This window comes from Dendrobates tinctorius, unplaced genomic scaffold (assembly GCF_039654945.1).
Source record: "Dendrobates tinctorius isolate UK_male_01 unplaced genomic scaffold, ASM3965494v1 ptg000073l, whole genome shotgun sequence".
NCBI classification, from domain to species: domain Eukaryota; kingdom Metazoa; phylum Chordata; class Amphibia; order Anura; family Dendrobatidae; genus Dendrobates; species Dendrobates tinctorius.
Window position 1 is genome coordinate 8835788 of NW_027361741.1, and position 7900 is coordinate 8843687.

The 7900-nt window shown below is 47.3% G+C and overlaps 1 pseudogene; it reads right to left on the reverse strand.

Moving 5' to 3' along the window:
- Window positions 1-428: 428 nt before the first annotated feature.
- On the reverse strand, window positions 429-1228 carry LOC141096279 (RNA-binding protein FXR1 pseudogene; annotated as a pseudogene).
- Between the last annotated feature and the right edge of the window lie 6672 nt (window positions 1229-7900).

Sequence of the window (7900 nt, forward strand, 5' to 3'; positions counted from 1 at the left end):
CAGACTAGCCAGCACTGCCGCCCGTGCACAAAAACTCAGGCTCCATCTTGGGTGTTCAGATACACCCCCTTGGGTGGGGTATGTGGGTGACTGGACCCACCCATCTCTCCAAGTCACCTGGAAGCCTTCCCAATGTATAGCGAAACCCTCAGCAGTAGATCTGCTGAGCAAACAAGCCCAGGCTTCCATCACAGGGCCACCCATGTCTGTGATACATACCGCCCATTAACCACATGACCAGTCGCTATACCACATATTCCACCTCTGCCTAAAGCTGCGGGGCTTGGCACTTTCCGTTATCTGACCAGAGACCCTTCACGGTCATCTTTGAGGGTCAAACCGTCTGTCAACATCGGGCCCTGTCACTGAACCCTTTTGGAACCAGTCACCATCCGACTCCGACACCTACCTCTTCCTTCAGGCCAACTTCAGTTGTCTCTCTGTTGACACTTTCTCCTATTGTTTATATTCCCCAGAGAGCAGTCATTCCATTTATGTTCGGGTTGAGCACTTGCACCCTTTAGAGAACTCCTTTGTCTCTACATACCTCGGGTTGAAAGTGGCCGCCATCTTCTTTGCATTTCCTGCAGCTGTTTATTAATTTGCAGTCTCTCAAGTCTTAGCTGCTCTATCTGTCTTAGGTACGCCAAGCGATATTCCAGGAGCATTCGGACATTCCTAAGGATCTCTGTTGATCCGACAATAAAGAATGGGACCATCTCATCTTCACCAACTACCTGGGCTTTGTCATCAGCCTGAATCCTCAGTTTCGCCACACCAGACTTATCTATGATTTCCTGCATGACTCTTCCAAGTCTCCCACTCACCATTCTCACTAGATTTTTGAGCACTTGAACGATGTCCTCCACCAATTCCATCCGACTTTGAGCTTCTTTGCATGCTCCAGATGTCCAGTGGCTTCCTCATTACTCATCAAGATCCTCTGTTTGGTGCGAAGACAGTGTAGGTGCATGCCACTGAGGATTGCTACCTGCTTCACTGTGACTTCCCTAGTTGACAGCATAATCAACTATTTAGTCTCTGGCACCCAGTTCACACTACAAGCTTCCACCGCCTTTCTAAATCCTTCATGTACTGCCTCATTGGCACAAGCTTCTCGCACGTCCTCAGGTACCTCGACTATGCACTTGAAGAGCGAGATCTCAATCTCTTCATGGAAGGAGGGCTCTTGCTTTGCCTTGGACATTTCCATCAAGTCATCTGCCATGACTGGGTGATTTTCTTGTTCAGCTCTTAGTGCAAACTCTCCCTGAGCTTTACACTCTTCAAGACCCCTCGCCAAGATGGGCATTTGCAGCTCCGCCTCATTACCACTCTGGCACGGCCGCTGTAAGTCTGCAACCACCATCTCCTTCTCTTGTAGAAGTCCTCTTAATGCTTCTCTGAGCACCTCCATAATGGCCTGGTTCTCGGTTTGACACATTGACAGGTGACCTCTGAGCTATGAGACTTCTTTCTCCAGCTCATCCACTCGATGTTCAGCCGCTTGCCTCAGGACCTTTTCTTGCTCGACATGGTCTCTTACTATGTCTTTAAACACCTCCATTTTGTGATCTTGTTCCCTTTTCGCTAACACGTGGCACACCATAAACTCTTTAATTTTATTTTCAGATGGGGCAGCTTGTCCACCCAATCTCTGCCTCTTCAGAGTACTACCTGTTCCTTCATCAGCAGGTTCAGCTGTCTCTTGGGCTTCCCTCCATTACCTTCGACTCCCTCTAGGGTCTCTGCTGGGCTCTCTGAAGATTCAATGTCCTCGTTCCCAGACTCCATATCCCCAGTCTCAGGTTCTCTGGTGTTCTCACCACCTACTCTCCTGGTGTCACATGCCTCAGTACAGTTGCCTTCCCTTTCCAGAGTTTTGGCGCAGTTGTCATTTTCCTTCACATCATTGACTACTCTGTGCAGGGGTTTGTCAGTGGTAAAGTGACCTCCTTATCAAGGATATCAACCTTGTTGGCACCTGACCCTGTCTATCCTTCATCCTGCTTCAGAAGGTGTAGCCTGTCCTGCCTTTCTGCAGCTGCCGTGTCCCTGGCACTGAGAGGAAGACTTGCCATTTTTACTCGGGTCCACCTTACCGCACTCTTTCCCCCTTGCGTCACAGTCTGAATGGGAGTCATCACTTCTCACCCTGTCACCCTGGAACAACAAATCCCCACTAAAACAGGTGTTGGACCTCTTTCCTGTAGCTACCCCATTTTCAACGGTCACACATTTGGTTACCCCAGCTAAGTCCCTGAGTTGGCCAGACCCACACTTTTCCCCGGTCACCCCTAACTCTGGGACATCAACCTGAGGGGGCGCTACCTCCGCCTCTTTATGTACCTCCCACAAGTCCCAAAACAATTTAAAGTTCTGACCTATTACAATAAGGTATGGCAAGTTCAGGTCTACAGGGACATCATGGCTGATAATTGTGGGCATCTCAATGATTACCTTGGACACCGGATAATCCCTAGGGACACCATGGACATAGTGGACTTCCATCTTCCTTCCGGGAATCAGATAAACAGGGAGTGTAGCACTCACCAGGGTCACTAGGCATCCTGAGTCCAGAAGTCCGGCCACGCTCTCCCCATTGACTGCCACAGAACACCTCAGTTGTATAACTGATACAGGATACCAGACACACACTGTTCGAACACTGTTCCTGGCAACAGTCCCTTGGTGCATTCGCCGCTGCCTCCTTTTGGGACTCCATCCCTTCTTGGGCAACCATCTCTGTTTGGGTCACCACCCCCTTTTAGGACTCCACCCCTTTTGGGCAACCATCCCTCCTTGGGGTGCACACCGTGGACTCCCTATGGCCCTCTCAGGCCCCTCACCGCCTGTGCATATCAATCTATCTGCCTCAACAGTTCCTCACAGTGAGGCTCTGCCAGGCACTGTCCGGTTCCGCAAGGCTCTGCACGGCTTGGCACAGCGAGGCTCCACACAAAATGCCCCTTGCCTAGATGGATAGGACTGGAGATTAACCCCTTCACGACCCATGACGCCTACATAGGTATCATGAAAAGTCGTGCCCAAATGACCCATGATGCATACGTAGGCATTATGCTATAAATCGCCCTCCTGCGAGACGGGTGACCGGGGTCACTGAAAGGTCACCCGACCCGCACACAGAGGACACTCTATGGTTAATCCCAGGGGGCGTGGCTTAATCCCCACTTGCCTACGATCGTTCTGATTGGCTGTTAAAAGTGAAACAGCCAATCAGAGCGATTTGTAATATTTCACCAATGAAATTTGGTGAAATATTACAATCCAGCCATGGCCGATGCTGCAATAGCATCGGACATGGCTGGACACCAACACCCGCCCCCCCACACCGACTGGCGGGGCCGATTGGCCCCCGCCACCGATGGACGGCAGCGATCGGTCGCCGCCGTCATCATCTGCTCCCCCTCCACTTCCTATCACTCCCCCCCACCTTCCGATTCCCCCCGGTACCTCCGATGTCCTGCCGTGACTCCGGGTGTCCTGCCATGGCTCCCGGTGTCCCGCCGTCCGGATGATGGGCGCCGCCATCTTGCAAAATGGCGGGCGCATGCGCAGTGCGCCTGCCATTGCCCAAGATGGCGGCGCCCATGAATTTGCCGGCTGCCCATTAATTTTTCATTTTGATCACTGTGATACACTCTCACAGTGATCAAAATGAAAAAAAAAGTAAATGCACCCCCGTTTATCACCCCTATAGCCAGGCAAAAAAAAACAAATATATATTTTTTTTCCATTTAGGGTTAGAATTAGGGTTAGGGTTGGAATTACGGTTAGGGTTGGAATTAGGGTTATAGACAGGGCTAGGGTTAGGGTTAGAGATAAGGTTAGGGTTAGAAATAGGGTTAGGGTTAGAGTTAGGGTTAGGGTTGGAATTAGGGTTAGGGTTGGAATTAGGGTTAGGGTTGGAATTAGGGCTAGGATTGGAATTAGGGTTAGGGGTGGAATTAGGGTTAGGGTTGGAATTAGGGTTAGGGGTGGAATTAGGGTTAGGGTTGGAATTAGGGTTAGGGTTGGAATTAGGGTTAGGGCTGGAATTAGGGTTAAGATTAGGGTTAGGGGTGGGTTGGGGTTGGGATTAGGGTAAGGCTTGTGGTTAGGGTTAGAGTTGGTATTAGGTTTAGGGGTGTGTTGGGGTTAGGGTTGTGGTTAGGGTTATGATTAGGGTTGGGTTAGGGTTAGGGGTGTATTGGGGTTACAGTTGGAGTTGGAATTGAGGGGTTTCGACTGCTTAGGCACATCACGGGGTCTCCGAACGTGACATGGCGCCACGATTTATTCCAGCCAATTTTGTAGGGGTATCAGCGTACTCAGGAAAAATTGTACAACAACTTTGGGGGTCTAATTTCTCCTGTTACCCTTGGGAAAATAAAAAATTGGGGGCTGAAAAAATGATTTTTGTGAAAAAAAATGATTTTTTCATTTTCACGGCTCTGCGTTATAAACTTCTGTGAAGCACTTTGAGGTTCAAAGTGCTCACCACACATCTAGATAAGTTCCTTGGGTGGTCTAGTTTCCAAAATATGGTCACTTGTGGGGGGTTTCTACTGTTTAGGCACATCAGAGGCTCTGCAAAAGTAACATGACGCCTGCAGACCATTCCATCAAGTCGGTATTTCAAAATGTCACTACTTCCCTTCCGAGCCCCGACGTGTGCCCAAACAGTGGTTCCCCCCACATATGGGGTACCAGCGTACTCAGGACAAACTGGACAACAACTTTTGAGGTCCAATTTCTCCTGTTACCATTGTGAAAATAAAAAATAGCGGGCTAAAAAAAATCATTTTTTTATGGAAAAAAAAATTATTTTTATTTTCACGGCTCTGTGTTATACACTTCTGTAAAGCACCTGGGTGTTCAAAGTCCTCACTATGCATATAGTTCCTTAGGGGGTCTAGTTTCCAAAATGGGGTCATTTGTGGGGGAGCTCCAAAGTGTAGGCAGACAGGGCCTCTCCAAACATGACATGGTGTCCGCTAACGATTGGAGCTAATTTTCCATTCAAAAAGTCAAATGGCGATCCTTCCCTTTTGAGCCCTGCCGTGAGCACAAACAGTGGTTCCCCACATATGGGGTACCAGCGTACTCAGGACAAATTGCACAACAACTTTTCTGGTCCAATTTCTCCTGTTAGCCTTGTGAAAATAAAAAATAGCGGGCTAAAATATTTTTGAGGAAAAAAAATGATTTTTTATTTTCACTGCTCTGCGTTATAAACTTCTGTGAAGCACTTGGGGGTTCAAAGCGCTCACCACACATCTAGATAAGCTCCTTGTGGGGTCTAGTTTCCAAAATGGGGTCACTTGTGAGGGAGCTCCAATGTTTAGGCACACAGGGACTCTCCAAACTTGACATGGCAACCGCTAAATATTCCAGCATATTTTCCATTCAAAAGTCAAATGGTGCTCCTTCCCTTCCGGGCCCTGCCGTGCGCCCAAACAGTAGTTTATAACCACATATGAGGTATCGGTGTACTCAGGAGAAATTGCCCAACAAATTTTAGGATCCACTTTATCCTGTTACCCATGTGAAAATGAAAAAAATGATGCTAAAAGAAATTTTTTGTTGGAAAAATTAAAATGTCCATTTTTTCCTTCCACATTGCTTTAGTTGCTGTGAAGCACCTGAAGGGTTAAGAATCTTCTTGAATGTAGTTTTGAGTAGCATGAGGGGTGCAGTTTTTAGAATGGTGTCAATTTTGGGTATTTTCTGCCATATAGACCCCTCAAAGTGACTTCAAATGTGAGGTGGCCCCTAAAAATGGTTTTGTAAATTTTGTTGTAAAAATTAGAAATCGCTGGTCAACTTTTAACCCTTATAACTTCCTAACAAAAACAAATTTTGCTTCCAAAATTGTGATGATGTAAAGTAGACATGTGTGAAATGTTATTTATTATTTTGTGTCACATAACTCTCTGGTTTAACGGAATAAAAATTAAAAATGTGAAAATTGCGAAATTTTCAAAATTTTTGCCAAATTTCCATTTTTTTCACAGATAAATGCAAACATTAATGACCTAAATTTATCACTAACATGAAGCCCAATATGTCACGAAACAAATCTCAGAATTGCTAGGATCCGTTGAAGCATTCCTGAGTTATTACCTCATAAAGGAACACTGGTCAGAATTGCCAAAAATGGCCAGGTCATTAAGGTCAAAATAGGCTGGGTCATGAAGGGGTTAAGGTCACCATACACATTAAATAAAAGTCAGGTAAACCCCCCCAATTTTGATGGGACCAGCTGACCATCTCATATATGTGGGGGCCTCCTGAGTCCTGACTCTCCCCTGACATACGTTGTCAGGAAGATAATAATCTGACATTTGGATTTTCTTTGCAAAATCATTTTTGTTACAGGGTAGTTCCTATTCTGTTGAAAGCACATGAATGATCCTACTTGTTTGACGTCCACATATAGGCCTTAATATGGCAGTTAGAGTTGATCGAAACAGGTCGGTCAGATTGAAAAATCGCCAACTTTCGCCAAAGTCGGGTTTCGCTGATCGAAACCCGACCCTAGCATGAGGTCGGCCATGAGGTCGCCGATCAGCGCGCCAAAGTCGCGTTTCAAATAATGCTTTCAACGCCTTTTCTCACCCAATGATGGAGGACGCACACTGAGGGCAATGCGATGACATGCGCAGCAGCCAGCACGATCTTAGAGAAGGGCATTGAAGTGATTGACTGGCTTTGTGTGGCATCACAGTGGGTATAAAAGGCTGTTAACGCCGACCGCCATCTTACTTCTGCCTATCTTACAATAGGAAGAGGTGCTGCTGCTGATTCTGAACAGGGACAGCGTTAGGCAGGGAAGAAGAAAAAAAAACTGCTTCTGCTGATAGCGCTTTTCACTGTACATTTAGTGTGCAGTGAAAGGGGAGGATTTTTGTTGTGTACAGCAGCGCTGGTGGTGATTAGGCTGCCTTTTAAGGCTACCTGCTAGCTGCATTGCTGTGTGCACACTGCTGTTCAAACTGCTTTTTTCAAAGCATTCCAAATTTTATTATTTTGTCCTGGTGAGTTACTGAGCGTTCATTTTTTCACACACCGTCTAGCGGTGTACACTCCTCACACACTACCATGTACCGGCTGGTATCACGGACAAATAGAAGCTATCTGGGTGTGACTCTGGAAGAAAAAGCCGAGGAGTTTGTCCGTTTTTCCAGACCTACACCTTAGAGTCTTGTCCGTTTTTTAAACAGTTTCGTAAATCTGCTGTTTGATCACGGTCAAAACTAGACAGAGACAGTGTGTGTCATTCCGTATACAAATACACGGAGCTTGACAATTTTCCATACACACACCGCACAGCGGTGTACACTCCTGACTAGAGTTGAGCGAAACGGGTCGAACAATTTCAAAAGTCGACGACTTTTGGCAAAGTCGGGTTTCATGAAACGAAACCCGACCCTAGGATGAGGTCGGCCACGAGGTCGGCGACTTACGCGCCAAAGTCGCGTTTCAAAAGTTTGTTTAGCGCTCTTTTTCAGCCAATCAGGATCCACGGACACTGTGGGCAACGTGATGACATAGGCAGGGGTCGCCACCATCTTTCAGAAGGGCATGCAAGTGATTGGCTTGCTTTGGTGGGCGTCACAGGGGTTATAAAAGGGCGTGCACGCCGACCGCCATCTTACTTCTGCCGATCTTAGCATAGGGAGAGGTTGCTGATTCTGTAGGGAGAGCGTTAGGCAGGGAAGAAGACAAAAAAACTGCTTCTGCTGCTAGCGATTTTGCCTGTGCAACACACCAGTCACTGTGTGTGCAGTGCAAGGGGAGGCTATATTGTGGTGGATCAGCGGTGTTGGTTGTTGGGCTGCCTTCTAAGGCTTCCTGACAGCTGCATTGCTGTTTCCCCACTGCTCTGCAAACTGCT